The sequence below is a fragment of the Diabrotica virgifera genome, chromosome 8 (genome assembly GCF_917563875.1).
Source record: "Diabrotica virgifera virgifera chromosome 8, PGI_DIABVI_V3a".
Classification (NCBI taxonomy): domain Eukaryota; kingdom Metazoa; phylum Arthropoda; class Insecta; order Coleoptera; family Chrysomelidae; genus Diabrotica; species Diabrotica virgifera.
The window spans coordinates 97,570,901-97,583,396 of record NC_065450.1 but is presented as its reverse complement, the minus strand read 5'-3'; positions in this window follow the sequence as shown (position 1 = coordinate 97,583,396).

The window sequence follows — 12,496 nt, the reverse complement described above, 5'->3', positions numbered from 1 at the left end:
CCCAGCTCTTAGACTACTACAGCCGCATCATTATTCTAGTTCAATCAGAGAGTGCAGCAAGCACCTCTACCGGTTTCGAAACTTATTAGTCTCTCATCAGGAGGCACAATATGTGCCTCTATTAGACTGAAAACTTAGTTTTTGTATAGTCGGTTCGCTAAACTCAGACGCAACTGGCTAGATATTTTAGTCGATATTTTTTTTGTTTTTTGCCAATTTTGCAAAAATTGGCAAAATTACTAAATATTTAGTGATTATTAACTATTTAAAAATTATTTTTTGCCAATTTTGCTAAAATTGGCAAAATTATCGACTAAAATATCTAGAAAGTTGCGTCTGAGTTTAGCGAACAGACTATAATAAAAATACATACTATGTATGCCCTTTCTGAATGTCACTTAAATTGTGCTCCAAACCGCTTAAAAATTTTTGATACGATTTTAAGGGCAGTCTTTCCGGATACTTATTAATAGTTTTCACTATTTGAATTAAAATGAATAAAAATGAATTAATTAAAATGAATTTGAATAAAACTTTTGCAACGACCTTGAAAGTAAGCCTTTACAAAAATGACCCTTACTTAGACATCCCTTAAGTTTTTCCGTTAGTGTTGTAAATTTTAATTTAAATATGCGTTATTAATATAGGTTTTAAATTTCATAAAAAAATATTCAAGGTCAAAATGGGTGCCAAATAAATTTGGCCCACCGTGTATATTATATGCACTCTACAATTGGTTTTTGTATTGTTACCATCTGTGTTCGTCACTCTAAGTGCGATGTCACATTATGCGTTTTGACCGGATGCGGTGGAGACGCATCCGTTTCCAACGCTACCGGACCGACCTGTCACACTATGCGTTTAGTAAGGTGCAGCTGTAAGCGCGTACCGAAGTCTCAAAACGCATCCGTTTCCAACGCAACCGGACCGACCTGTCACACTATGCATTTTGACTGGATGCGGTGGAAACGCATCCGGTCAAAACGCATAAGGCCGATGTCAGATTATGCGTTTTGACCGGATGCGTTTCCGCCGCATCCGGTGAAAACGCATAGTGTGACAGATCGGTCCGGTTGCGTTGGAAACGGATGCGTTTTGAGTCATCGGTACGCGCTTACAAACTGCACCAGACTAAACGCATAGTGTGACAGGTCGGTCCGGTTGCGTTGGAAACGGATGCGTTTTCACCGCATCCAGTCAAAACGCATAATGTGGCATCGCCCTAAGGCTCGCTGCACATTTGCGTGTTTTCAAGCTGCGTGCCCACTACGGGAGATTGCTGGCGGGTCAGCAGTACATGAGTTGAATTTATTCACTGCACACTCGAGCTTACCCGCGGCGTGCACGCGAGTGTGCAATGAATAAGATCAACTCATGTACTGCTGTCCCGCCAGCGATCGCCCGCAGCTTGCCCGCAGCGGACACGCAGCTTGAAAACAGGCAAATGTGCATCGAGCCTTAGATAAATCTTCCAATCGAACACTATGTTGTCTATTTTCCATGCATGTTTACATAGGCGAGATCTGCCAAATTCTTTATTTTTGAAAATGTTGAGGTTCACTTATTTTATCATTTAATGATCTTGAATTTTCACCCTTATGATGTGACCGACACAAGAATTTAAACTCATGATGGAGGATTCAGAAGTTCTTGTTGTGTGTTGTGCGTAGTAATGGGTTTATGTAATTACTACATAGACTCGTAAATGTTTTAGAATTTAAACATTTTTATTGACTATAAAAATAAACTAAGAACTAACAGTTTTTGAAAAAAAAAATAAGAAGGTTACCTATATATGTGTGTTAACGTTAAATGTGGGAACTCGACTGTTGGATTTCGTTTCTTACGATTAGCGTAAACGTTCTCTTTCCACATTTATTGCCTTTTTGCGATTTTTTTCTCGAAGCCCTCGTAAACCTCTAAATAGTAATATTGATTAACTGTCTGACCGTGCGACATTCATTCCTGAACTACTAAGAACTCCATGTATATCGAAGAAAATAATAAACATAGATTTTAAATTTCAGGGTAATATGGAAAAATCCATGTTTCGTCACAATTTACGACCCTTGAAAAGGATCATAACTTTGTCTTCGTTACTTTTTCGATGCATTCCAGGGTGTCAGAACAACTGCCTTTACAATGCACCTTATGTTCCGCTGTTCGTAGTTTGGGTATAAGTTTAACCCTTAACCGGAGACGTGCCGTCTGACAGACTGTAGCATAATCATATTGATATCAATAAAATATTAGCTAAATTAGTTATAAATACAGTTTTTTACATGAAATAATCTTACCGAAGTAAACTCGAGCGTTTAAAATTGCCGCTTTGTGTTGTCCTCGTGACAATTTGACATTCGATGCAGAACTCAAAGTTTATCATGGTTCGTTTTCTTAAATGTGACAGTTGTCAAAACTAGGAAACTGGTAATTAAACAGAAACAATCTACCTAAAAATTATTCCCACTGTAACAATGTACAGTAGAAAATTATATACCACTGTAATAATAATCTGATTGGACAGAATTAAACACGTGATGAAAAATCTTACTTCACGATAGGAAAATAAAATCTTGAGTTGTTTTCTTCATTTCTACTATTTTCTAGCGTTATCACCTAAAAAATACATATTTGAAGTATTTCCTTCTTTTTTCTCTAACGATATAGTTATTCTCCTAACTAGTGCGGAAAGTGATCCTTTCACGCACGAGACTGCCGTTGACCTGTTGAACGACGCGATAGCGGAGTTCGGGCAAGCAGTCGAGTGCGGGGAAGACACTTTCCGCATGAGTTACGAACAATATTTTTTCTAGGGCCATACGTTTGGAAAAAAAGCCACAAAAAATAGAGTTATATCAATTTTTATTTAGAAGTGAAAATACACAAATTAATTCTTTGACAAGGTTGTCAAAACCAAACTTTCATTATAATGGGTTACCACGACGACGATATTGGTTTCCATGACGACGATTCAAAACCATTGTAATTGTCTACTGATCTGACTTTTAAATATTATGTCAAAATAATTTTATTTCATCGAATTATCAGTAGTAATTGCACAAGAGCTCTAAAATTCTATATTAATTTTAAAGATCGAGTGCAATTTGTTGCGATTATTTCATGAATACAACTGTTCAACACCAAAATTTGATAGTAATTTATTTATGTAAGTACAAATTAGTACAATTAAACACACAGTTGATATAAATATTAATTTGACGGTTGAAAGTCATCACTTTTATAATTTTTAAAACATTAATTGTCATTAATGTCACTTAATGTATTTTTTCGTAGCAACGAAGGGCATCTGACGTAATATACTTGACGACGGGAAATTATCAAAAATTATCGATTTAATTTAGATTTATGTAGCTTTCTATTGGTCAGAATCTCCTATGAATGAAATAATCGCGCTAATTTTATTAAAACATGAACACAATAAGATAAATTTGAAATAAATTAGTAAATAATATCTAAATAATAATAGTTTATTGCATGTATTATACTTAATATATTATAATGTCATATTACAAGGTATTTTACTTTCCCGCACGCCGTGCGGGAAAATTTACTTTCACGCACGCCGTGCGGAAAAGTGCAACTTTCGGAAACGAAATGCGTGCGTGAAAGTGGCTCTTTTAGCACGGCCGTAGAAAAAATGCATTTTAAGCGCTTATATGAGTTACTGTCAATAATCTTTCTACTTTTAAATTATAATTTTAAATATATTTTAAATTTATATATATTTTAAGTATATATTTTAAATTTATATATATTTTAAATATATATTAATTCTAATTTTAAATATATTTTAAATTTATTTACTACACCTTATAATCAACATTCAGTGAGGACGTTTAGGTTGGAATAAATATTTTGTCGAGAATGGGCGATTTAGGAGATAAATACCGAAACAAGTAAATTTTTTTTTAAATTACGATTTTTTGGCACAATATTGTATATTTTATATCAGTCATGTCAAAGATACGGCCCGCGGGCCGCATCCGGCCCCCGGGCCATACCAATACGGCCCGCGATCGCAATGTGTCACAGAAAGAAGAATCATGTTTTTTAGAGCTTTTAGACTTCACTCGATTGCTCTACGGAAGTTTTAAAATGCGTACACTACACTACATTTATAAGTCATTTCAAAGGCAGCGCGTGCCTAGACAAGCGTGAGAGATAGACAGTAACACCATCTCTTAGCGGAAACACCCTATTATTTTTGTTGAGAACAATAGAATCTTCCATGCGCTTCGAGTCTAGACTAGAACCTTCCTTATCGATATAAAAGAAGTGCGTCGACGTGTCACGTGAGTCAGTTGCGAAGTAGTGGTTGAGAAGGTATTGTACATTTGTTTGTGTCGTGCGTGTGCGATATCCATAATTGTGTCGAGTTCCATATTTGTTACGATTTCGGCATAATGTCACAAAAACGTAAAGTTGATAGTGAACGTAGAGTTTTTCAGTCTAAATGGGAAAATGCATATTTTTTCATAGAATGGAAAGGTAAACCACTGTGTTTGATTTGCAATCAAACAGTTGCTGTTTGTAAGGAGTTTAACTTGAAGAGACACTATGATACGAATCATAAATCAAAATTCGATTGTTACACTGAAAAAATAAGAATGGACAGATTGTCATCTTTAAAATCTAAACTTCAAGGTCAACAATCGATGTTTACTAAAGCTAATACTGAGAGCGAAGATGCCCTGAAATCAAGTTTTATTATTGCATTAGAAATCGCGAAGAGATCAAAACCTTTCACTGATGGTGATTTTATTAAAGACTGTATGTTGAAAGTTGCCGATGTTTCATTTCCATTTCAAAAGTCAATAATTCAAAATATTTCGCTGTCAAGAAACACTGTTGCTTCAAGAATAAATGATTTATCTCAAAACTTGGTTCTTCAACTGAAGGAGAAAATTAAGGAATTTACAAACTTTTCACTGGCTGTTGATGAGAGCACTGATACTGTTGATACAGCTCAACTTGCTGTTTTTATACGAGGTATTAACAGTAACTTTGAAATAACTGAAGAACTATTAAAGTGCGTTCCATTGACAGGTACTACAACAGCAAATGATATTTATTCTGCATTGGAGCATTTGATGGCAGAATATGGACTCGATTGGAATATACTTAGCAGCACAACTACGGATGGCGCTCCTGCCATGGTTGGCCAACATTCGGGCGTTGTAACTAAATTAAAACAGAAAACATCAGGAAATTTTGTGGGATTTCACTGTATAATTCACCAGGAATCATTGGCATCCAAACATTTAAAAATGGACCATGTCATGCAACCTATAATTAAAATAGTAAATTTTATAAGGAGCAGAGGACTAAATCACCGACAGTTCAGGCAGTTTTTACAAGATTTGGACGAAAAGTTTTTTGATGTCCCTTATTTCACCGAAGTTCGTTGGCTCAGTCGAGGAGTAGTTTTAGAAAGATTTTTTGCATTACGTGACCCTATTCAAGCTTTCATGTTAGAAAAAGGCAACCCAATTGATTATGACAATGACTGGTGGGTTGATTGTGCCTTTTTGGTAGATATGAATAAACACTTGACTGATCTGAATGTAAAGTTACAGGGTAAAAATCTGATTGTCACTCAAATGTACTCATGTATTCAAGCCTTTGAAACAAAGTTGAGGCTGTGGGAAAATCAGGTAAAAAATCAAACTTTGGATCATTTCCCTCATTTAAAATCATTTGGCACAGTGGATCAAAAAAAATTGGATCAATATTCTCAACTTCTGCAAAATCTTATCACGGAATTCAACAATCGTTTTGAAGACTTCCACAAAATGAATGAAATGGAATTCCCAATTTTCAACAATCCATTCAATTTTGAAGCTTCACAGGCACCAGTTCATTTGCAAATGGAGTTGATAGATCTTCAATCGGACAGTATTTTGAAAGAAAAATTTAAAGAGGTTAACGCACTTACATTTTATACACAATATTTCAAGAGTTTGGATAACTACCCGGAATTAAAAAAGCATGCAGCACGCATTCTGTGCATGTTTGGTAGCACCTATTTATGTGAGCAGATGTTTTCCGTCATGAAAATAAATAAGAACAAACATCGCACAAGACTTACAAATGAACATCTCCAATCAATTCTTAAAATAAATACAACGAATATGATACCTGACATCAATGAGCTTGTCAAAAACAAGAGAAGTCAGGTATCTGGATCCTCGAGCTCAAAATAATTACCCTCTTTTTAGTGTAGGAAACAGAGGTTGAACCTTGCAAAATGGACACAAGTCCGGTTTTATTTTTTTTCTGGCATATCAAGGGGTGCTTATTATCAGACTAACTTTTTCTGAAAAAATTTCGCCCCGGAACCCCCTTTTTCACCCCTTTAAAGGGGGTAATTTATGGTTTTTGCAGAACGTAGCCCTTCCTGTACATTTTACAAAAAATTTCTTTTATAGAAATATGAAGAGGACTATATTTTCTACGATTTATTTCCGACAGCATCTCTCTATCATCCACCGTTTAGCAAGGGTGGCGCCCCAAAGTTGACAAGTTTTTAAAAAAGATGTTTTTAGAAAAAATATATTTTTCGCTAACTGTAACGGAAATTAAAAAGAAATGCTACGGAGATTATTCACAAATATATGATTGATTTTTTCGTATAGGTTTCACTTAAGGATAATTGCCCTTTTCTTAATTACAGGGTGTTACATTTTAAAAAACCCCTTTTTATACCATCTGAACCGTTTATGCTAGAGTAAAAAGACTTTCAGCGATTACCCATGTACTGGTGTTATTTACAAATTTGTATAATGCACCCCCATTTTTTCCCCGGAACCACCCAAAAAAGAAGAAGAATTAATAAATAAAGTGATTTTCTTGGAATCCTTCACACACAATGCCCTTCATTAATATGCTTCATATATCATTTTGTGCAAGTTATTATTACCCATGCATGGACACCAAACGCGATTTCCTAGTGCAACCCTTGTAGCCAAAAACAATAAATAAAATGGGGGGTTAAAATTTTTTTTTTGTTTTTTGCTTTTTGATCCATATGGGCATATGCTTCATCAATAGTGCTTTTCAAAAATATATATAGTTATTGCAACATCCCTGCGCAAATCGCCCCTATCCTTGAAAATATACTGCAGAAACTACCCCTATACCTTATCCAGCATGTTTTTACGATTTTCTCATTACCTATTCATTTTTTTTAAACAAAACTTATACAAGGTTAAAGACCACTATTTACTCTAAAAATTAGGTCCTATTCATTTTTTTCGTTTAAGCAACCGTTACGGCACAGTGGCGCCGTAAACCTCATATATGCTTTGACGGGCTCCAGTTTTTGTTTATTTTTTCGTCATCTGTTTGTTTTATTGATAAAGTACTTATGTAAAATAAAACAACACAGTGTAACCTACAAATCATGACCTATGCACATTTTACATTCTTTGCTCCCCAAAGCTACAGTGGTGGCCCAAAATAAATTTTTCCATATTTTCGCCACCTACACGCATTTTATTGCGTTAATGCTACCTTAATAGCACATTATTCACCCCTAAGTGGTCGCTAAGCAGTGGCGGATCCAGGGAGGGGTGATGGGGGCGATCACCCCCACCCCTCTCAAACCAAGTGATATTATATTTGAAGATTATAAAAATATTCATTTTTTTTTATAGAAATACTTATATAATATTAATATTATTTTTATAAGAATGACTTTTTATGCTTTAGCGACAGTAGCGGATCCAGCATCGTTAAGAGGGGGGTGCCAATTGGTTAAATTTCTATAAAAATAAATGAATATTTTTATAATCTTTGAATATAATATGACTTGGTTTGAGAGGGGGGGAGGTGTTCACCCCCATCACCCCTCCCTGGATCCGCCACTGCGTAGCGACCACCTAAGGGTAAATATTGTGCTGTTAAGGTAGCATTAATGCAATAAAATGCATGTAGGTGGCGAAAATATGCAAAAATTTATTTTGGGCCACCACTGTGGCTTTGGGGAGCAAAGAATGTAAAATGTGCATAAGTCATAATTTGTAGGTTACACTGTGTTGTTTTATTTTGCATAAGTACTTTATCAATAAAACGAACAGATGACGAAAAAAAAACAAAAACTGGAGCCCGCCAAAGCATATATGAGGTTTACGGCGCCACTGTGCCGTAACCGTTGCTTATACGAAAAAATGAATAGGACATAATTTTTAGAGTAAATAGTGGTCTTTAACCTTGTATAAGTTTTGTTTAAAAATAATACATAGGTAATGAGAAAATCGTAAAAACATGCTCGCCAAGGGATAGGGGTAGAGTTTCTGCAGTACATTTTCAAGGATAGGGGTGGTTTTCGCAGAGATGTTGCAATAACCATATATATTTTTGAAAAGCACTATTGATGAAGCATATGCCCATATGGATCAAAAAGCAAAAAACAAAAAAAATTTTCAACCCCCCATTTTATTTATTTTTTTTTTGCTTAAGGGGTTGCACTAGGAAATTGCTTTTGGTGTCCATGCATGGGTAATAATAACGTCCACAAAATGATGTATGAAGCATATTAATAAAGGGCATTGTGTGTGAAGGATTCCAAGAAAATCAATTTATTTATTAATTCTTCTTTTTTTTGGGGTGGTTCCGGGGAAAAATGGGGGTGCATTATACAAATTTGTAAATAGCACCAGTACATGGGTAATCGCTGAAAGCCTTTTTACTCTAGCATAAACGGTTCAGATGGTATAAAAAGAGGTTTTTTAAAATGTAACACCCTGTAATTAAAAAAAGGGCAATTATCCTTAAGTAAAACCTATACCAAAAAATCAGTCAATTATTTGTGAATAATTGCCGCAGGATTTCTTCTTAATTTCCGTTATAGTTAGGGAAAAATATATTTTTTTTAAAAACATCTTTTTTAAAAACTTGTCAACTTTAGGGCGCCACCCCCGCTAAACGGTGGATGATAGAGAGATGGTGTTGGAAATAAATCGTAGAAAATATAGTCCTCTTCATATTTCTATAAAAGAATTTTTTTGTAAAAGTTACAGGAAGGGCTACGTTCCGCAAAAACCACAAATTACCCCCTTTAAAGGGGTGAAAAGGGAGGTTCCGGGGCGAAATTTTTTCAGAAAAAGTTAGTCTTATAATAAGCACCCCTTGATATACCAGAAAAAAAATAAAACCGGACTTGTGTCCATTTTGCAAGGTTCAACCTTTGTTTCCTACACTATTTATAACTTTGATATGATTTTTAACAACCGTATATTATAAGTATACTATTAAATAAAATGTTATAATAATTCAGTACATTTTTTTTTATTTGAATCTGGCCCGCCGACACATTCTGAATTTAATATATGGCCCTCTGCAAAATTGAGTTTGACACCCCTGTTTTATATCATACTTCAAGCGTGCGCGACACTATTTTTCACCGACAGTATGGTGCAAAAGAAAGGAATAAATTCGTTATTTCGTAAACCGGCGACTTTAAGGAAAAATCCCGAAACAGGTCGATTTTTATTTTTAAGTTATGATATTGTGGCATATATGGTATACTAGTGACGTCATCCATCTGGGTGTAATGATGTAATCAATGATTTTCTTAAATGAGAATAGGGGTCGTGTGATAGCTTATTTGAAAGGTTATTCAAATCTTTATTCAGTAATATAAACATTAACATAATTATTTATACAGAGTCCAAAATTTTTTTTAATTAAATTAATTGACACAAAGAGAGCTTATTGTGCTTAGTCCGTATTTATTCTCATTAGTTTTGGACCAGATAACAGCGAAAATACAGGGTAACATTCCATGGTGCTTAATGTATGCTGATGATGTCGTGTTAGTAGGAAATAGTGAAAGAGACTTAGAACAAAAACTGGAACAGTGGAGACAAGCTCTGGAGGAAAAAGGTTTAAAACTTAGTAGGACAAAAACAGAGTATTTGGAATGTTCATTTAAAGATGGAGCTACTACAAATAAAATGGTATCTTTGGATGGTGAAATGATTGTAAAAAGCAATAGTTTTAAGTACCTAGGATCGGTATTACAGAGTAATGGAGAAATAGATGGAGATGCATGTAGTAGAATTAGGGCTGGATGGATGAAGTGGAAAGAAGCGAGTGGTGTGTTGTGTGACAGAAAAATTCCAATGAAGCTGAAGGGAAAATTCTATAAAACAGCCATAAGACCAGCTATGATGTACGGAACTGAATGTTGGGCAGTGAAAAAGAAAGAGGAACAGCGAATGCATGTGGCGGAAATGAGAATGCTTAGATGGATGAGTGGAGTGACAAAGAAGGATAAAATTAGAAATGAATATATTAGGGGAAGTCTAGGTGTGGCACCAATTGATGCCAAAATGAGAGAGCATAGGTTAAGATGGTTTGGTCATGTTCAACGTCGAGACGTTAACCACCCAATACGAAGAATAGCTGAAGTGCAGATTCCTGGAAGGAGTAGGAGAGGAAGACCAAAGAAGAGCTGGGGGGAGACGATAAGGCAGGACATGTTGGTAAAGGGGATTAACATTGATATGGCCCAAGATAGAATTGTGTGGAGAAATGCAATTAGGGAAGCCGACCCCGCATAGGGATAAGGCAAAGAGAATGATGATGACACAAAGAGAACAATGTACGTCATTTATAACTCAAAATACATTTTACTGCTGTCAGAAAACAGAAAAAAATAAACATTATTTTTCGCTTAAATTAAATGTTCAATTACTGCTAAGAGGCAGGTGGGTGGCCGCTCTAACATTGATTTTAAGCGAAAAACAACATTTTTTTTCAAATAATTTTTTTTTCTGTTTAATAACAGCAGTAAAATGTATTTTGAATTAAATATCTTACATATATTCTTCTTTTTGTCTCAATTAACTTAAAAAAAAATGTTTTATGACACCCTGTATAAATAAGTATGTTAATGTTTGTATTACTGATTAGAGAATTAATAGCCTTTCAAATGAGCTATCACACAACCCCTACTCTTATTTAAAAAAATCATCAATTGCGTCATCCCGTCCAGATGGATGACGTCACTAATATGACATATATGCCAAAAAATTATAAATTAAAAATAAAAATCGACCTGTCTGGAAATTTATCTTCAGAATCGACCATTTTCGAGAAAATGAATTTATTTCAACCTAAACGTCCTCACTGTATGTATACGGTACTATATTAATAAATAATTTAAAAAAATTAATTTACGCGGTTATTATCTCCTTAAAAAATGGTAGTCTGTCATACGCCATGTCCCCGGTATCCGTTCGTCTGGTAAAATGAGGCCTCTTCAGTTAAGGGTTAATAAACACTTTCCTCATGTTTAGTTCCTTGTGGAAATTATCTCACAGTTTCTTTATTACTGTCTACTACATATTCAGCAAAGGCGCTAATACTTGTCTTTTCGACAATTTCGGGAATTTCTTAAAGTCACGGGCCCACCAGGGAGTTAGTTCGTCATCTGCACAACATCCCTCTTTCTTCCTTTTTTATAACTTTTAAAACTTTTTTTACCTCAAAAACTTTAAATTCACTCTGCCCAATTTATTCACAAATTTTATTCAATGATATTATCTCCGTATCATAATGATGTCAGTCGATAATTTCATGTTTAACTAAAAGGGAACATTTTGATTTCTCATTCGAAAAAGGTGACACAGTGTATGTGACCCGTAGGAGGAGCAACAGCCAACTGACATGAAATATGCTGATTAAACTAATTTTTTGTATTGTTCTGAAGCTATTTTCTTGTAGCATCGTAAAGGGATTTACTATTTTTCCTGAAAACAAACACAATTTTACTTTAAAATTAAGTTTATTTGACGTTTCGCTTTCTATTTCGGAAATCGTTAACAAAATACAAAAATGTTTTGTAGCTGGTGTTAGTAACAGAAACATGAGTCCTGCGTATTGAATTAGTCATCATAATCAATGGTGCTACAGCCCTATGAAAGAGCCTCGACCTTCCTAAGTCTATTACGCCAGTCAGTCCTATCCATTGCCAACCGTTGCCAGTTTGCTGCGCCTATTTTTCTCCCATCCTCATCTACACCATCCTTCCATCTAAGTTTTGGCCTACCCCTATTTCTACTTCCCACAGGTTGTGACATAAGAATTCTTCTAAGAGGGTTGTTATGCTGTGATCTTGCTAGATGTCCTGCCCATCTTAGTCTTCCTATTCTTATAAGAAATACTACGTCTTTACCACCAAATATATGTTTATATCTGTGGTATACCTCGTAGTTGTACCTCCTCCTTCAAATACCATTTTCACAGATGCCACCGAATATTCCTCTCAGGATCCTTCGTTCAAATATAAGCAGAAGGTTTTCATCTGCCTTGGAGATGGTCCATGTCTCCGATCCATATGTCAACACTGGTTGTATGAGGGTTTTGTATATGGTTATTTTTGTTTTTATTGTATTTAATTAGGAGATTAGTAAAAGTAGATTAGTAAAAGTAGATTAGTAGATAGTAAAATGAATAAAAAATAAGCTCT